The following is an 18,375-nucleotide window of genomic DNA, read 5'->3' as shown; positions in this document are numbered from 1 at the left end:
CCTTCATTTTTCATTTTTGGTTGCTGGGTGGTGCAGAGGATAGTGCAGGAATATTCATAACATATAATAACAGGAATATTCCATGATGATCAACTGTGAATGACAACTGTTCTCAGCAATACAATGATTCAAAATAACTCTGAAGGATTTATGAAGAAAAATGCTATCTGTCTCCAGAAAAAGAACCAACAGAATCGGAATGCAGATACAAGCATACTTTTAAAAAACTCTTTTTTTGAGGGAGGAGCTGCTGTGTTTTCTCTCACAACATGGCCATTATGGGAATATGTTTTGTATGACTGCACATGTGTAACTTATGTAAAATTTCTTCTCAATGAAGAGGTGGAGTGGAGAGAATTTGGAACTGAAAACAAAAAAAAATGTTAACATTTATTTTTACATGTAATTGGGGGAAAACAATAAATAAATACATACATACTGGATTAATTAATCATAACTCTTTTCCTACCAGCATTAGCTATCAAAACTTACTTGAACTTAATCCTATTTTACTTAATTCACTTATACAATCACTGATATCTAGCTACTGATCAAATTGAGTATAGGTATCAAAATTATTCTCACATTTGACTCATGTCTCCAGTATCCCCAAAAGAGAGGGAGAGAGTAGAAAGGTATTCTATGTAAAAGTACAATGTAATCGGGTATGGGACTGCTATTTCCCCCTCTCTCCACCAGAAGTGTTGGATGTGGTCACATGCAGTTGGCAACACTCCTGAGTACAGTTTGGAACAAGATGAATTTTCTCTTTTTCCTTTCCCCTCCCCTTTCCCTTTCTCTTTGCCTTTTTGCTTTCCTTTCCCTTTCACTTTCCTTTTGTATTACTACCTGAATACCTGGGGCATATTTGTTGTCAAATGTTCAAAAACACTGAAGTGCTAATGGGCACAAGTTGTACTTTTCTCCTTGCTGCCCCGTGAAGGGAGATTTTTAGAAGAGGAAGGATAATTTGGGAAGCAAACAGTGTGAGAAGAATGCTTTTCATTTCTGGACTAGTGTTTCTGATAACCACCTCTTGTGCAGGAATAGGGTCCACTTAATAAGAGCTCAGAAGAATGTATTTGATTTGAGACATATGCTAGAATACAGACTCCATGAGGGCAGGGGTGTTTTGGTTTTATATGCCCAGCACCAAGTACTGTGGCTTTCATGGAGTAGGTGATAAGAAAATGTTTGGAGTTGATTTGAATCTAGAGAGCTCTAAGGTGAAAATGAAGGAAAGGGGAGAAAAATGCCCAGGTATATTTCCTGAATCAGGTACCACAGAGAGTTTCAGATCCTATGTAAAAAAACTATAAAGGAAAAAGTAGTAATTCAGAGAAAACAATTTTTAGAAAGGTTTAATGATTTTGATGATGATATTTGTGGCCTAAGATATCAATAATACAAATGTCCAGATTTTGGCTAATGAGTGTGACATTCCTGTTTGCAGACAGCTGCAAGTTTCCCCTTCTCTTCCTCCCCTCCCTCACCCTTCTACCTCTCCCTTTCTCCTCCTACTCCTTCCTCCCCTACCCCTTCCTTCTCCTATTCTCCCACCCTCCTTTCCCTGCTCCTTTTCCCCTCCCTTCCTCCCTCCCTTCTCTTTCTTCTTCACCAGAGGAAGAGAAATATGGGTATAATAATTTGACTCTTAAAAGGGCCACAGTCAATAGACAAGAAGGATTAATTATTGTGCTGAGCCCACTGCTTTTTTGTCCTGCCATCAGAGATCATGGTGCAGACTGCAATGTACTAAGTTGGGGTGGGGGTGGTCTGGTCTTCCCATTGGGAGTGAAAGTCTTTTTCTTTCTGTATGTCTCTTTCTACAGCTTTGTCTCTAAAGTAGCTAAGAGACACAATGAATAGAGTTCTGGGGTTGGAGTCAGGAAGAACTGAGTTCACTTACTGGCTGTGTGACCCTGGCAAGTTACTTAACCTCTGTTTGCTTAGGTTTCCTCAAGTGTAAAATGAAGATAATGCTAGCATCTACCTCCCAAAGTTGTGAGATCAAGTGAGTAAATATTTGTAAAGCAATTATCATAGACTAGGTACTTGTTTCCTTCCTTCATGGAAGACAGGAGAGATGCCACAAAATTGAATAAGGGCAAATGTTACTGTTTTCCAAAAAGGGAAGAGAAGCGAGCCTGCAGACTCTAGGCTGGTGAACTCAATTGCTAGCAAAATTATAGGATGTATTAATCAAAGGACAGTAACATGATGGAGTGGAGAGATAACTGGCCTCAGAGTCAGGAGGAACTTGGTTTAAGTCTTGCCCTGACATCTAAGCAGGAGGAGACAGAAGTGAGTGACAGAGAGTTTAGGCCCATCAGAGGCAGTTGAGAACATGCAAGGTTCACCATATATATCCTTCTCCTTTAGTCAAGACAGGCACAAGGTCTGAGATAAGAGTGATCTCCACTGACCTTTATGTCAACAAATTTTTGAGGTATCCATTCTGAAGAATGTCATCGTCAATGACCTGGAAGCAAAATAATACATAGGACACCATAAGTTATGCGTATGTGATGTAAACAATGGCTTCCATCTTGGCCTAGAGGGCTGAGGTCTCTACTTCTGGGAAAATCATCCTCAGGTCACAGGCTAGTGACCGTGAAGTAGACATCTGTTGCCAGGTCCCCTTCCAGGGGACAATTTCATAAGGAAGACATTCTAGTTAGATATCCAAAGGAGTCCAATCTACCAAGGTTGGAAATCAGAGTTGAGGAGTGAGTGAAAGAAGAGAAAATGGAGACAGTAAAAATACACAGCTTTTCCTAGGTTGTGAAAGAGAGGTGAGATATAAAATGATACCTTGAGGGGGTGATAGGATCAAGTATCAAGTAAGTGGTTTTGTGTGTGTGTGTGTGTGTGTGTGTGTGTGTGTGTGTAAAAGAGTGTCCAGATTGGAAAGATCTTTGAATACTTATAAGCATCAGATAATGAGTCAATGGATAGAGAGAGATGAGAGATGTTTAATGTCACTAGTTTCTTTAATACTCAAGGTCCTATCTTGGTTATGCTTTAGATGCTCTCTGTCTTAACAGTGTCTGTTGTAAAGTGTGGTACCCAGAACTCTACACAATACTGCAGATGTCTGACTAGGCCAGAGGACAATGGGAATATCACCTTTCTTGCTGGAGTCCATGCCTCTCTTCATGTTGCCTTTCCTTAGTAGTCAGTGATCACTGTCCCATTCTCTCCAAGCAGAAGGCCTATCCCTTTTTCGATCCTCCTTTCCCTCCCAATATAGCAACACTCACCCTCCCTTTTTGTTGACATGAGTTTCCCTCCCAGGTCTCAATTCATTCTGAACAGTAGTACTCCCAGCACTATTTTTAGAGGACTGTGCCACAATCTTCTTTTCATCCTGTTACCTGAACTTGCTTTTGTCTTCTGAACACTTCTTTCAAAAAAATCAAAATTGTTCGTTAAGTTAGTTTCTTGCACGTCCATAATGGTCCTTTTGGCAACTCCCATTTTTTCCTCCTCATTGAAATATGTTTCTCTTTATACTTTGAGAATTTCATTCATGGCTTATGGATTGACACCTCCTGTAGATTTTTAGGTTACAGGACCTTTTGAAATCTGCATTTCCAAAATATGGGGTACAATCAGATTCTCTCTGTCCATCTACCTGTCTCTGTTTCTGTCTCTGTCTGTGTCTGTCTTTTACTCTCTGTTTGTCTTTTTCTCTCTCCCTTTCTATAGATTTGGATCTAACTCTGGAACTGGAATTATTAGCCCACAAACTCAGGATCTCCCATCACTCAGCTGGTTTACCATTCAACTTTCTCCATTTATTTAAAATCCTCAGAAGCATGGTGACCCTTAGTTTATTTGGTTAGCCAACAAATCATTGCCTTGTTGATCTAATCAAAGAGGCTCACACTTCATAAAGAGATCATAGGGTGTAGACCATCTTGTTTACACACTAAAAGCTGAATCATGCTTTCACACAGGTTACATTAATTGAGGTGGAGGAAACCCCTCCTTTATACTCTCCTCTAGTTAAACATTGGCTGTTCCCAGTAAATCAGCTCGAATGTTCTTGGCAAAGTTCATAGCCCGAAATTCTGAAAAGACTTAAGGAGGGAGGTTTGAGCATTTGTTCTTCTGTAGTGCCTTACACTGAAGTCTCAGAAGGGTCTATGTGGCAGAATGCATAATAAGGAAATTAATATTTTTTTGTATTTCCAAAAATAGTTATTATGAGTCAGCAAACACATATTTTACACAATCTCTTAATTTTTCTCTTCTGTGGCAAACTCATTCGAAAATTCCAATGACAGTTGGGACTCTAACACTTTATCTGCTGATGCCTTGACTAAATATTCAAAGTTAGAAAAGCAGCCATTTCATCTTTATGAGTTTTAGTTTCCTCATTTGAACAAGGGGACCTCTTTAAGCCAATATTGTCTCTTTTTCAGTGTTTCCAGCAGGTGGCGCTGGACCCCCAGTCATGCTTCCATTAATTCCCTCCAGATCTTTGATTTGCTGGAGATGGGGCAAAGAACATTGAATTTGGAGACAGGAGACCGAGGTTCAAATTCTGTTTCTGACGATCACTTTGTGACCCTGGACATATGACTCACTTAATCTTTCAAGAGGTTAGGGATGAGTTCAGTCTCCTTTGTCCCCACATACCTGTTCTTTACCTCGACTTCCCCCTTTCTGTTGATGACACCACCATCCTCTCAGATTTCCCTTAGGTTCCCTTGGAGTTGGCATGCGGTCTTTCCTTGTTTGTATCTCCTAACCCGGAATACAAATATTTTGTCATCATTGTTAGTTAATCCACAGCTTTATATTCTAACTTGTATGACACTTTCCATATGTGTTGACTCCTCTCATTAGAATGTGACCTACTGTTTCAGAGCAGGGACTGTCTTACTTTCCTCTCTGTCTGGGCCATCTCCAGTTGTCCTGGTCTATATCTGGCCCCTGGATCCAGACGGCTCCCGAGGAGAGAGAAGCTGGTGATTTTGCATAGCCCTCCCTCACTTACATCCAATTCACTTGACTGTCCTGACATCACCTCCCTGGTGTCAACATGGTTCTCTTCAAGAATGAGGCACAAACAATAACCTCTTTGCAACCTTAGCACTTAACACTGTGCTTTGCATATATTAAGCACTTAAATAAATGCTTCTTTGATTCCTTTGTCCCTTCATTCATTCATGTGGCTTTTCCAAGTAGCCTTCCTTATTACACACTGATCAATATATGACCCTGAGAAGGGCATATATTGAAACTCACATTGTTTGCCAAAGACCCTACCTCTTCCCTCCTTATGCCCTTCTTCTGGGAACCTTTCATCTGAAAACACCTACTTTAGCAGAGAAAGAAACCCCTTGAGTGTAAGGAGGGAGCAGTTTACAGGATCATTTCTTGTTTTTCAAAAGTAGAGAACTGTATCAGTATCAGATAGAAATGTATACAGTTATCCCTTCTATATCATGACTTTCCCTATTGTGGTTTCGACATATCATGGGTCAGCATTAGAAATTAAATAGGAATTTTGTGGAAGTTGCAGTTGACATGTAAAGGTCAGCAGATGACACAGAAAAAGTATTTTTTTTTTTTACTAAAATTGACCTACATATAGCCTATGACCAAATACTTAACCAAAATTTTATAATAAGGTACTGTAAACACCCCATAAAAGAAAAAAAATTTAGACGTTCTCTGGTACAAAAGTAGGGCCAAAAATTTTTTACGCAGAATTTCCAGATAGTTTGTGTGGGGTGGGCTAAGGGGAATAGGGAGTGGTGGTGGTGTGTATATCATGTTGCCGACCCCCATGATGTGAAAGAGATAACAGTATACATATGTGTAGGTTAACACCTGTATTAAGAATTTTAAAAAAATTTTCTATAAAAGGAAATAATAATACTTTCATTCATGCTGAAATTTCCACTGTCTTGTTCAAGAGTTTTTCCATTTTACCTTACTGTTTTGGGCTGAGAAAATTCTCTTCTGACCAAGATCTCTTCAATGTGAAATTGCTAAAAGAGATGAAAGAATTTTACAAAGATATTCTATGAACAAATTTCCGTATTTTTTATGGAATAATTTTAGTAGAGTATCTAGGTGGTGCAGTGGACACAGTGCCAGGCCTGGAATCAGGAAGACTCATCTTTCTGAGTTCAAATTTGGCCTCAGACACTCACTAGCCATGTGACCCTAGGCACTGTTTGACCCAGTTTCCTCAACTGTAGAAATGAGCTGGAGAGGGAAATGGCAAACCACTCCAATATCTTTGCTCCAGTCCCTTTGCCAAGGAAACCCCAAATGGGATCACAACAAGTCAATGACTAAACATGACTGAACAGCATCAAAAACAAAAGCATTTTAGTAGAATTGTCTCAGATGACTTTAATACCTTTTTTTCTTTTTTCAGGATGGTGGTACCCTGCACATTAATAGGGAAGTCAGGACAGAAAAAAGTGTTTGGAGGGAAATTTAATGAGTTCATTTTGGACCATGTTGAATTTGAGATGTCTGTGGGACAGCCAGTTTGTGATGTCCAGTCGGAGACTAAAGATTGGAGACTAGAGGTCAAGAAAGAGGTTAGCACTTGATAAATAGATCTGAAAATCATCTTCATGAAGATTAGAGGTGAATCCATGGAAACAGATGAGATGACCAAGTGAGGTGGTAAAGAAGAAGAAAGAGGGGGCAGGACAGAGCCTTGGGAGGTACTTCATAGGTTAGCAGGCATAACCTGGAAGAAATTCTCCCAAAGGAGCCTCAAAAAGATTGGACGGATAGGTAGGAGGAGAATCAGGATAGGACAGAATATCTAGGAGGGGGGTAATGAACTGTGTCAAAGTCTACAGAGAGGTCAAGAATGATGAAGACTGAATAAACGAACTCTAACCCTGATTATTCTAACAGTTTTCACTATTTGAAAACTTTTCCTTTAGACTGGATGCCTTCTGCTATAAAATGAGCCATTTCCTCTTAGTCTGATCTCTTTGGACAGGGCAGCTTTATTGCTTAGAACAACATAGTACCTCATTCAGTAAATATTTGTTGATGGTGACGACTTGTACTTTTTGTATAAGAACCCTTTGTAATGGGAATGCAAATTTGGAAGATCTTCCCTGCCCCTAGGCTAAAGTGCACCAGAAGCCTGGGGAGGGAGGCTTGTTTTTCAGAAGATACTTTTTGATTGGCCAGTGGGTTAAAAAGGTTGTTACATTCTCTGAGCCAGGAGAAGGCTATATAAGCACTGATGTGTAGCTTTGTTTTGGGACTCACTTTGAGAAGTGTTCTGTGATTTGATCTGAATACTGGGAAGCCGTTGTTGAGAGTCCCCCGGCTTTGAAAAACCCAGAATGTGGAAACCCAGATGTTGACTGGGTATGGATGTAATGGTTGGACAGTTTGGAAATCTGTCTACTTGATGTTTCTGTCTTGATAATTATGCCTGTATATTTTGAGGTTCAGGGTGCTCACCTTTTCTCCTGAACAAGGTAAACGATATATGTCTGACTGATTAAAGTAAGCTTGTTAACCCATTTTGAGTTGCTTTCCTTTAACAAAGCAGATCCAAGAACCTGTGTGAGCAGGCACCCTGGGGATACTGGGGTGCTTGCTGCAACACCCTTAAAAATATTAAATTGCCCAGAGTTTTAATGGTTCCATAAGGTTGAACCTTTCCTTGCAGGGCTCCCTCCTTCACTGACTAAACTTTGTATCACTTGTTATTTGCTCCTGAAAATTCTCAATTTTTCTGAAATTGTGAACTCCACTAAAAATAGAACTCTGTGAAGGCTTTGATTAGTGTTAACCACAGTGGGAGAATGGCAGATGTGTCATTTTTTCAAACTGAAACAATAATACTAGAGTTGGAATCTATGCGTATGCCTACTGCCGTTTGAAGTATAACAAGAGAATGTTCATTTATGAATTTCTCTGTGAAAGGCAGCCATGATTTGTCTTGAAAACTTCAGTGACCAGTTTAGTGCAGGCCTGGACGACAGCAGAGAGAGATCAAACTAGATTGAATATGGAAATGAGTTTTAATTCCCCATAGACCCAGTAATATAACACACCTTCCTTGGTCAGAGACATTTCCTGGGATTGTTTCATTTGCCCCTATATATATATATACATACACAGTCATATTTGAGACAGATATTTCACAGTTGCTAGCAAAATATGTAATAAGTCAGATTGTTTCAGCAAAGTATATTAATACTAGAGTTATGGCTTTTAAAAAACACTGTGATTTGCTATTTTATTCAGAAGCATTCATCTTATTTTAAAAGGTATGGTAGAAAGAGGTGGGAGGTGATAGTTGCTATAGCAGACTGGAGCTGGTAACAGGATGTTGTCACTAGTGTTAGGAGATGTGCACATTTCCCACTGATGCAACAGTCTGCCAGCTAAGTTAAAATAAAAAAAATCTGCCTGGAAAAATTCAGCACATTCTCCCCACTGGATACTATGTACCACCCACCACCAAAGAAAATTATGAGTATCTAAAGACTCTAGCTGGAGATGTTCACATTGTTAAAGGAGAGTTTGATGAGAATGGGAATTACTCAGAAGGTTGAGACTGTTGGGCAGTTTAAAATTGATTTGAGACATGGGCCTCACCTTATTCAGTGAGGCGATATGGCCAGCTTAGCATTGCAACAAAGGCAGTATGATGTGGGCATTCTCATGTCAGCACACACACACTCACAGACACAAATTTGAAGGCTTTGAACGTGAAAATTAATTCAATATTAATCCAGGATCTGCCACTGGAGCCTATAATGCTATGGAAACAAACATCATTCCCTTATTTCTATTGATGGATATCTAGGCTTCTGCAGCTATCACTTCTCTGTATCAGCTAATTGGGGATGATGTGAAAGTGGAACGTATTGAAAGTAAAAAATCCTAAGACAGGCAGTGTTTGGTGATTTTTTGTTCCATTCCCTTGTTTTAATCAAATAATTAAGCATTCAAAAGCCACAAAATTGTTACATTTTTAAAGTATTGCATATTAGAACTCACATCATATTTGGTGGTTTGCTACAACCTTATTGTAAACTATAAGAATGTGTTTAGTTAGTAGACCACGATTTCTAAGGGATAACTTGTACCACTTGATAAATGGATATATGTGAAAAAGAAGTTTAAGTTTTGTAAGTATTTTCAATATTAACAATTCCAGCCTTTGTTAACAACCTGGTGTATGAATAGAAGTATTCCAGACTGCCTCATTGAATACACTATCCTCCTCTTTATACTGTAATAAACACTTACTTTTCACTTTTGAAAAATGTATTGCAGAAGTAAGTGGGGAAATCCTTTGAACCATAGATTTGTATTTAAGCTTCTCACAGATTTGCTGATTCAGAATTATTATTAAGCTAATTGAATAGCTCTAATTTTAAACTTTTTCACATATAAAATATTTGTTTGTTTTGAGTAAAATGGTTTTTAAAGACATATGACATCATAGCCCCCAAAAGGAAACAGTACAGATTTAATTTCCAAGAGAGCAGTCTTTTGGAGCTCCATTCTTTAACTAGTTGCAGTCATGTGTTAATCTTTCTCTGTTTTATAGCTGCACAGCTGCAAGAGGAGAAGCCAGAAAAGCAATTTTCTAGTCAGTGACCACCTTCAGCCTTTGCTACCACAGCACATTTGTCCTCTTCAGGAAGGAGCTAAGGCTGAACATGTCTAGATTCATGCCTAACCCCACCCAGTGCCTCAGTTTGAAACATTTTTTTGTTTTTTTACCCAAAGTAAAACACATTTTATTAAAGATTCTCCATAATGGGTAGACTGTTTTTTTTCTTAATTTTTTATGTTTTTAAATTTTTAATTGTTTTGTTTAGTTACTTTTAGTTTACAACATTCAGTTCGACAATCCCTTATGTTTCAAATTTTCTCTCCCTCCCTCTTCCACCTCCCCTCTCCCCACCTGTTCCCCACCCTCCCCCCCAAGGCGTCATGCAGTCAAATATAAGATCTACAAATACCTTCACATTAAACATTAGTAAGGTTGTAAAGAAGGATTATAACCAATGGAATGAACAATAGGAAAGAAGGAATGAAACAAAAGACAAAAGAGAGAGCAAGTAGTTTTCTTCAATCTGCATTCAGAGTCTGTAGTTCTTTCTCTGAATGTGGATATCCCTTTCCATCATGAGTCTTTTGGAGCTGTCTTCTAACCTTGTATTGCTGAGAGGAGCCCCCTCTATCCAGGTTAGTCATCACTCATACATCGTGTCTGTATTTGTGTACAAATTTCTCCTGGTTCTTTTCTTCTCACTCAACATCAGTTTATATAAGTCTCTCCAGGTTATTATGAAGTCTGTCTGCTCCTCATTTCTTATGGCACAATAGTATTCCATTATATTCATATACCACAACTTGTTCAGCCACTTCCCAATTGATGGGCATCCCCTTGAATTCTAATTCTTTGCCACCACAAAAGAGCTGCTATAAATATTTTTGTACATGTGAGTCTTCCTCCCACTTCTATGATCTCTTTGGGACACAACCCTAGAAGTGGTATTGCTGGGTCAAAGAGTATGAAATTATAACCCTTTGGGCATAGTTCCAGATTGCTCTCCAGCATGGTTGGATCAGTTCACAATGCACCAACAATGCATTAGTGTTGCAATTTTTCCACATCCTCTCCAACATTCATCCTGTTTTGTCATTTTAGCCAATCTGGCCAGTGAGATGTGGTACCTCAGATTTTTTGATTTGTATTTCTGTAATCAATAGTGATTTAGAGCATTTTTTTCATATGCTTATAGATACCTTTAATTTCATCCTCTGAAAACTGCCTGTTCATACCCTTTGACCATTTATCAATTGTGGAATGATTTGTATTCTTTTTTTTTTTATTAAGCATTGGGGCTAAGTAACTTGCCCAAGGTGACAAGGCCAGTTATTTTGTGTGGGTGTTAAGTATCTGAGGCCAGAACCGATCCAGGGCCCTCCTGACTTCTGGGCAGGCACTTTTTCTCACTGTGCCACCTAGCCGCCCCATGACTTGTATTCGTATAGATTTGACTCAGTTCTCTGTATATTTTAGAAGTGAGGCCTTTATCACAGACCCTGGTTGTAAAAATTGTTTCCCAATTTTCCACTCCTCTCTTAATCTTGGTTAAATTGGCTTTATTTGTACAGAAACTTTTCAATTTAACATAATCAAACTTATCTATTTTGCATTTTATAATGCTCTCTACCTCTTGTTTTGTCATAAAACCTTCCTTTCTCCATAAATATAATGGGTTAAGCTATGCCATGCTCTCCCAGATTGCTTATAGTATCATCCTTTATACCTAGATTGGAGCACCCATTTTAACTTGATTTTGGTGTATGGTGTTAGATATTGATCTATGCCCAGTTTCTGCCATACTATATTCCAGTTTTCCCAGCAGTTTTTGTCAAATAGTGAGTTCTTATCCTAAAAACTAGGGTCTTGGGGTTTATCAAGCAATAGATTACTGTTGTCAATGACTGTTGGGTCTTGTATACCCAATCTATTCCATTGATCCACTACTTTGTTCCTCAGCCAGTACCAAATAGTTTTGATGACTGCTGCTTTACAATACAGATAAAAATCTGGTATGGCTAGGCCACCTTCCCTAGCATTTCTTTTCATTAATTCCCTTGATATTCTGGACCTTTTGTTCTTCCAAATGAATTTTGTTATTATTTTTTCTAGCTCTATAAAGTATTTTTTTTGGTAGATTGACTGGCATGGCACTAAATATGTAATTTAATTTAGGTAAAATGGTCATTTTTAATATATTAGCTCGACCCAGGCATGAGCAGCTGATGTTTCCCCAATTAGTTAGATCTGACTTCATTTGTTTGAAGAGTGTTTTGTAATTGTGTTCATATAAGTCCTGGGTTTTTTTTTTTGGCAGGTAGATTCCCAAATATTTTATGTTGTCTACAGGAACTTTAAATGGAATTTCTCTCTCTGTTTCTTGCTGTTGGACTTTGTTAGAAATTTATAGGAATGCTGAGGGTTTATGTGGGTTTACTTTATATCCTGTAACTTTGCCAAATTTATTTACTATCTTAAGTAGTTTTTTACTTGATTCTCTATGATTCTTTAAGTATATCATCATGTCATCGGTGATGAGTGATAGCTTAGTCTCTTCTTTGCCTAATTTGATTCCTTCAATTTCTTTTTCTTCTCATTGCTACTGCTAACATTTCTGGTAAAAAAATTGAATAAGAGGGGTGATAGTGGACATCCTTGTTTCACCCTTGATCTTATTGGAAATGCTTCTATCTTATCCCCATTACATAAAATACTTGCTGATGGTTTTAGATAGATGCTGCTTATTATTGTAAGGAAGACTCCATTTATTCCTATACTCTCTAGTCTTTTTAATAGGAATGGGTGTTGGATTTTGTCAAAAGCCTTTTCTGCATCTATTGAGATAATCATGTTTTCTGCTAGCTTTGTTGTTGATGTGATCAATTATGCTGATAGTTTTCCTAATGTTGAGCCATCCTTGCATTCCTGGAATAAATCCTACCTGATCAAAGTGTATTATTCTCATGATAAGTTGCTGTAATCTTTTTGCTAATATTTTATTTTACATTTTTACATCTATATTCATGAGGGAAATTGGTGTATAATTTTCTTTCTCTGTTTTGTCTCTTCCTGATTTAGGTATGAGTACCATATTTGTGTCACAAAAAGAGTTTCTTCTCCAATTTTCCCAAATTGTTTGTGAAATATTGCAAGCAATCATTCTTTAAATGTTTGATAGAATTCACTACTATATGGCATTGATCTGGCCCTGGAGATTTTTTCCTAGGGAGTTCATTGATGGCTTGTTCAATTTCTTTTTCTGAGATGGGGTTGTTTAAGTGATTTACTTCGTCTTCAGTTAATCTGGGCATTTTATATTTTTGTAAATATTCATCCATTTCCCTAAGATTGCCAAATCTGTGTGCATACAATTGGGCAAAATAATTCCTAATTATTGTTTTAATTTCCTTTTCATTGGAGGTAGATTCACCCTTTTCATTTTTTGATACTCATAATTTGGTTTTCTTTTTTTTTTTGCCATATTGACTAAAGGTTTATCAATTTTATTGTTTTTTCATAAAACCAGCTCTTAGTTTTATTTATTAATTCAATAGTTTTCTTGATTTCAGTTTTGTTAATCTCTCCTTTGGTTTTTATTATTTCTAATTTAGTATTTAATTGGGGATTTTCAATTTGTTCTTTTTCTAGCTTTTTCAGTTGTGTGCCCAATTTATTGACCTCCATTATCTCTATTTTATTCATATATGCATTCAGGGATATAAAACTTCCCCTAAGAACTGCTTTTGCTGTATCCCACTAGTTCTGGTATGTTGTCTCATTATTGTCATTCTCTTAAATGAAGCTACTGATTGTTTCTATAATTTCTTGTTTGACCCACTCATTTTTGAGGATTAAATTATTTAGCTTCCAATTAGTTTGTAGTGTATTTTTCCATGGCACTTATTGCATATGATTTTTATTGCATTGTGATCTGAGAAGGATGCATTTAATATTTCTGCCTTTCTGCACTGAATTGTGAGGTTTTTGTGCCCTAATACATAGTCAGGTTTTGTGTATGTCCCAAGTACATACACAGGTGCATTCCTTTTTATCTCCATTCAGTTTTCTCTGGAGCACTTTCATTTCCACCCTCTTTAAAATTCTATTCGCCTCCTTAATTTCTTTCTTGTTTATTTTGAGGTTAGATTTATCGAGTTCAGAGAGGGGGAGATTGAGGTCCCCCACTAGCATAGTTTTGCTGTCTATTTCTTTCTCCAATTCCCTTAACTTCTCCTCTAGGAATTTGGATGCTATACTGCTTGGTTCATATTTATTAAGTAATGATATTGCTTCATTCATGACAGTGCCTTTTAGAAGGATATAGTTTCCTTCCTTATCTCTTTTAATTAGGCCTATTTCTGCTTTTACTTTATCTGACATAAGGATTGCTACCCCTGCTTTTTTTACTTTACCTGAAGCATAATATATTCTACTCCAGCCTTTTACCTTTACCCTGTGTGTATCCCCTTGTTTCAAATGTGTTTCTTGTAGACAGCATATTGTAGGACTATGGTTTTCAATCCATTCTGCTATTTGTTTCTGTTTTATGGGAGAGTTCATCCCATTCACACTCACAGTTATGATTATTGTCTGTGTCTTTCCCTTCATCCTTTTCCCTCCCCTCTTTATGTTTTTATTTCTTCCTTCTCCCTTCCCCTCCTTAAGAGTTTTCCTTTTGACCACTGCCTCCCTCAGTATTCCCTCCCTTTGCATCCCCCTCTCTTTACCTATCCTTTCCCTTTATGACTTTGCTCCCTTCTAATCATTCCCCACTTTTCCTCCCTTACCCCTCCTGTTGCCTGTAGGGCATCTCCTTTTCCATTTGTCCAATGCAGATTTTAAAGTCATTTTTCTCCTCATTGGCTTTTTGGAGTTTTGTTTTGATTTATGGAGGGGGGAGGGCAGGGCAATTCAGGTTAAGTGACTTGTCCAAGGTCACACAGCTAGATTTGTGTTAAGTGTCTGAGGCTGGATTTGAACCCAGGTCCTCCTGACTCCAGGGCTGGTGCTCTATTCACTGTGCCACCTAGCCAGCCCCTTTAGTGTTTTTAAAGATTTTTTTTCTTCAGTATTTTTTTTGGGTCTCATTTACCAAGCTGTCATCTCATTTTTCATAATTTTCTTGCATCACTCTCATTTCTCTTCCCAATTTTTCCTCTACTTCTCTTACTTGATTTTCAAAATCCTTTTTTGAGCTCTTCATGGCCTGCACCCAATTCATATTTTTCTTGGAGTCTTTGGATATAGGAGCTTTGACTTTGTTGTCTTCTTCAGGTTGTGTGTTTTGATCTTCTTTGTCACCAAAGTAAGATTCTATAGTCTTAGTTTTGCTGTTTGCTTATTTCCCCAGTCACTTACTTGACTTTTTAACTCTTTGTTAAGGTAGGACTCTGCTTCCAGTGTGGAGGGTATCCTGTCCCAAGCTTCAGGGTTTTTGTGCGAAAGTTGTTTTCAGAAATACTTCTAGAGACCCATAAATTTTCAGTTCTTCTAAGGTGATACTGATGTAATCCTAATAAAGCTGCCCCCAGTCCCAATATTCTAACCTCATTGTAGGCCTGGCCCTACTGAACAGCAAGCCCACTACACCTATGTCCTAACTTCTTTGTATATGCCTCACTGCTTTCTGGAACAACAGGTGTGTCCCTGAACTCTTAGTTCCCACAGAAACAGTAGGTGTGTCCATGTGATGGAAACCTAGCTACTGCTTCTACCTGGTCACTGTCCCCAGACCCATTCCCACAGAAGCAGGTGCATTCTTGAATTCAATCAAAATTACACCATCCATCTTGACCAGACAGGACCACAATAGCTAGCCAGTTGGAGGGCAGCATGACCAGAATGTTTACCACCAAACCATAGTTGAGACCCCTCCTTCATCACCTAACCCCTTAACAAACTCCTTCTGCCTTTTTAATATTAGTGATATTCCTCTAGTCTATGTTAATTTCTGTTATGTAATTGCATCTTTACCCTATACAAATCCGTCTTGCTTTCTCTAAAGTTGCTGTTTGCTCTTGGAACTTAGCATGCTTCATGAGAGGCATCAATCTCAATAAATGTCTGTACTTGGATTAGAGGTGGTCTGACTCTTCATTCTTAGAGATGGTTCCACCACAACACATTGTGAACCCACTACAGTTTTGGGGTGGGCAGAGAGCCCACCTCAACCATTTTTGGCATCCCTGTGTTTAAACCACAAGAGTATGATCAAAGGAGAGGTGTTTACTCCTCTCCTGGCCTGTTTTCTGGTCTGTGAGTGACCACAAGGACTCTTTTCTGCCTTCTGACTGTGAAGAGGATTCTGTCTCCACTGCTGCCACAAGCTTAGGCATGCTAGCACCCTTCCTCACTCCAGGACCTCCACCCAGGACTTCAACCCAGATTCAAGCAAGGCAAAGCAAGAGAATCCTGCCTCAGCACCAGCAAAAAGACCCCTGCAATCCCCCTCTGATCAGCTGCTCAATCCTCCCACTGTCTCTGGGCTGAGAGCTCTGGAAGAAACCACTGCTGCTGCTGCCCTGTGGCTGGGGCCAGACCGTGCTCCTCTCTCACCCAGATCCAACAGACCTTTCCTGCTGACTTTATAAGTTGTCTTAGGGTTGTCTGTGGGTTCAGGAGTCTGGAAACTGCCATTGCTTTAAGTGATTCAACCCCCTGGAGCCTGCTCCAGGTTTGCTGGGCTGGACTGAGCTCCTCTCTCAGACTGGTACACCAGACCTTTCCTATGGATCTTTCAGGTTGTCTTGGGCTGGAAATTTGTTTCACTCTGTCATTTTGGGAGTTCTGTTGCTCTAGAATTTGTTTAGTGTCATTTTTTTACAGGTATTTGGAGGGGCTTGGGGGAGATTTCAAGCAAGTCCCTGCTTTTACTCTGCTATCTTGAGAATATTGTTGTGGTGTAGGAAATGATGAGCTGTCTGATTTAGAAAAACATGGAAAGACTTTTACTTATGAAAGAAAATGTTCCCCACTATCAGAAAAATGGATGACAAATGGAAATAAGCAGAGTATGGTCTTACATATTTATATATATATGTATGAATGTATATGCATAATATGTGTATGTTCATAGATATCTATGTATATGTATAAATATCTGCCCTTAATTGTAGCCTTCTTTAGGATGGGGTAGAGGGAGGGAGGGGAAAAATAAAGTAAGAAGTGCAGAGAGAGAAGGAAAGAAAACCTATGTGGAAGCAAAGAAAAGCTGGGCAGTTTTGAACACAATGTGTAGTATTTATTATAGAGGTTTTATTGAAATGGAAATTTATCGTTTCATATTGAATCCTCTAATGTTCTACTGTGTATGTGGAAATTGTTCTTTTCTTTCCCCATTTTGTATTTGTTTGCAATACATAAAAAATTTACAAAAACCCAAAAGAAAGTAGGATTCCCAGGTAACATCTATTTTGGCCATTTGGTTTGCTCCTATCAGGTCCCACAAAGGAAGGCCATTTTTAAACATTAATATTTTTTTAAAAATCAGTTTTGTTCTTGAATTTTGTCTTTATGTCATCTAATTTTCTCCCTTCTTCCCTTCTCCCACTCCCAGAAAGCTATCCCCTATAGAGAAAAGTAACCCATTTTGGCATGGAAAAGAAAAAGGAAACAGATGAATAGTATAGCAAAATTGACCTTATATACTTATGTGTGTGTGTGTACACATATATAAACATGCATATATATACATACACACATATATCCATACATGTATAAAATCTGATATGCCACACCCAGGGCCCCCTCCCTACTTCCTTTGCAAAGGAGTAGGGAGACACATCTCCTCTGTCCTACCTGTGTTTTGCAGTTTTACAATATTTGTTCTTTATTATCTTGTGGCGATTGTTCTTCCTGCTTTCTTGATTGTAGTCAATATGTTCATGGGTTCCGTGACTCTGCTGACTTCACTAGTGACTTCATTTTCTGCAGGACATAACCATCTACTTCTGGTTACTTATCTTTCTTTTCAAGCACAGCTAGTCCTGATAAGCCTAACCTGGTGCAATGTTGCCATCTATTAGCATAATGAAAATCAAAAGGAGTGCCCTGATATAATTGAATCTAATGTAATCAGTGACACCCTCCACTGTGCAGGATAGGACTTGTTCATTTATGCCATAATGGGTTTTACTCAGACTTTGGGATAAATGAGGGGCCCTTGTTCCCTTTAGGCTTTTGTTTCTAACCCAAAACTCATGGTGTCATTGTGATGAATGTGGATTAGGTCTGAGAATGCTCCTTGGATGTTATATTCCTACGGGTGTCAGGACCCACCCCATCCTTGGTGGCAACCCAGAAGTGTATCCTTGAGACAAAGGCCTATTGCCTTGGGTTGTCTAGTTGGGGCCACCATCCAATCCTTGGTTGAACTGTAGGTATACGTATATGGGTATATGTATATATATATATATATATATATATATATATATATGTATGTATGTATGTCTTTAGAGGAATGGTCAATATGGTGTATGCTATTTGACAACTCCAGAAGAATTCCCAGAAACAGAAGAGAGGTCTGTCCATAACACCCAAGCATTCAAACTCTGCTGCAGACAGTGCAACTCTGATGGGCTGAGAAAGTTGTCTGAATGCCAAACACACATTTTCCTAAAAGACTGTTTTATGGAGAGCTCACACAGGGCACATACTCACATGGAGGTCAGAAGAAGCAATTCAAAGACACTTTCAAGGTCTTTCTGAAGAATTTTGGGATTGAGTGGCACAGAAATGTTTGGCATAGCATGCCCACATCAAAGAATGCACTAAGTATTATGAAGAAAGCAGAATTG

The 18,375-nt window shown here is 38.5% G+C and overlaps 1 long non-coding RNA gene and 1 pseudogene across 1 annotated transcript; one reads left to right on the top strand and one right to left on the bottom strand.

Annotated features, from left to right (window-relative positions):
• Positions 1 to 69: 69 nt before the first annotated feature.
• LOC138154674 (uncharacterized) lies at positions 70 to 17,664 on the bottom strand. The gene is made up of 3 exons (XR_011166663.1): positions 17,378 to 17,664; positions 2,427 to 2,482; positions 70 to 364 (listed from the first exon to the last, which is right to left on the bottom strand). It is a non-coding gene; the product is annotated as an uncharacterized lncRNA (long non-coding RNA).
• Positions 8,114 to 9,291, top strand: LOC138154673 (vacuolar protein sorting-associated protein 29 pseudogene; annotated as a pseudogene).
• Positions 17,665 to 18,375: the final 711 nt, after the last annotated feature.

Source organism: Petaurus breviceps, unplaced genomic scaffold (assembly GCF_028583685.1).
Source record: "Petaurus breviceps papuanus isolate PSGF00001 unplaced genomic scaffold, PetGlider_PUasm1.0 91116, whole genome shotgun sequence".
Classification (NCBI taxonomy): domain Eukaryota; kingdom Metazoa; phylum Chordata; class Mammalia; order Diprotodontia; family Petauridae; genus Petaurus; species Petaurus breviceps.
Note: the sequence above shows the minus strand (reverse complement) of the source record. Positions and strands in the feature narration are given on the sequence as shown.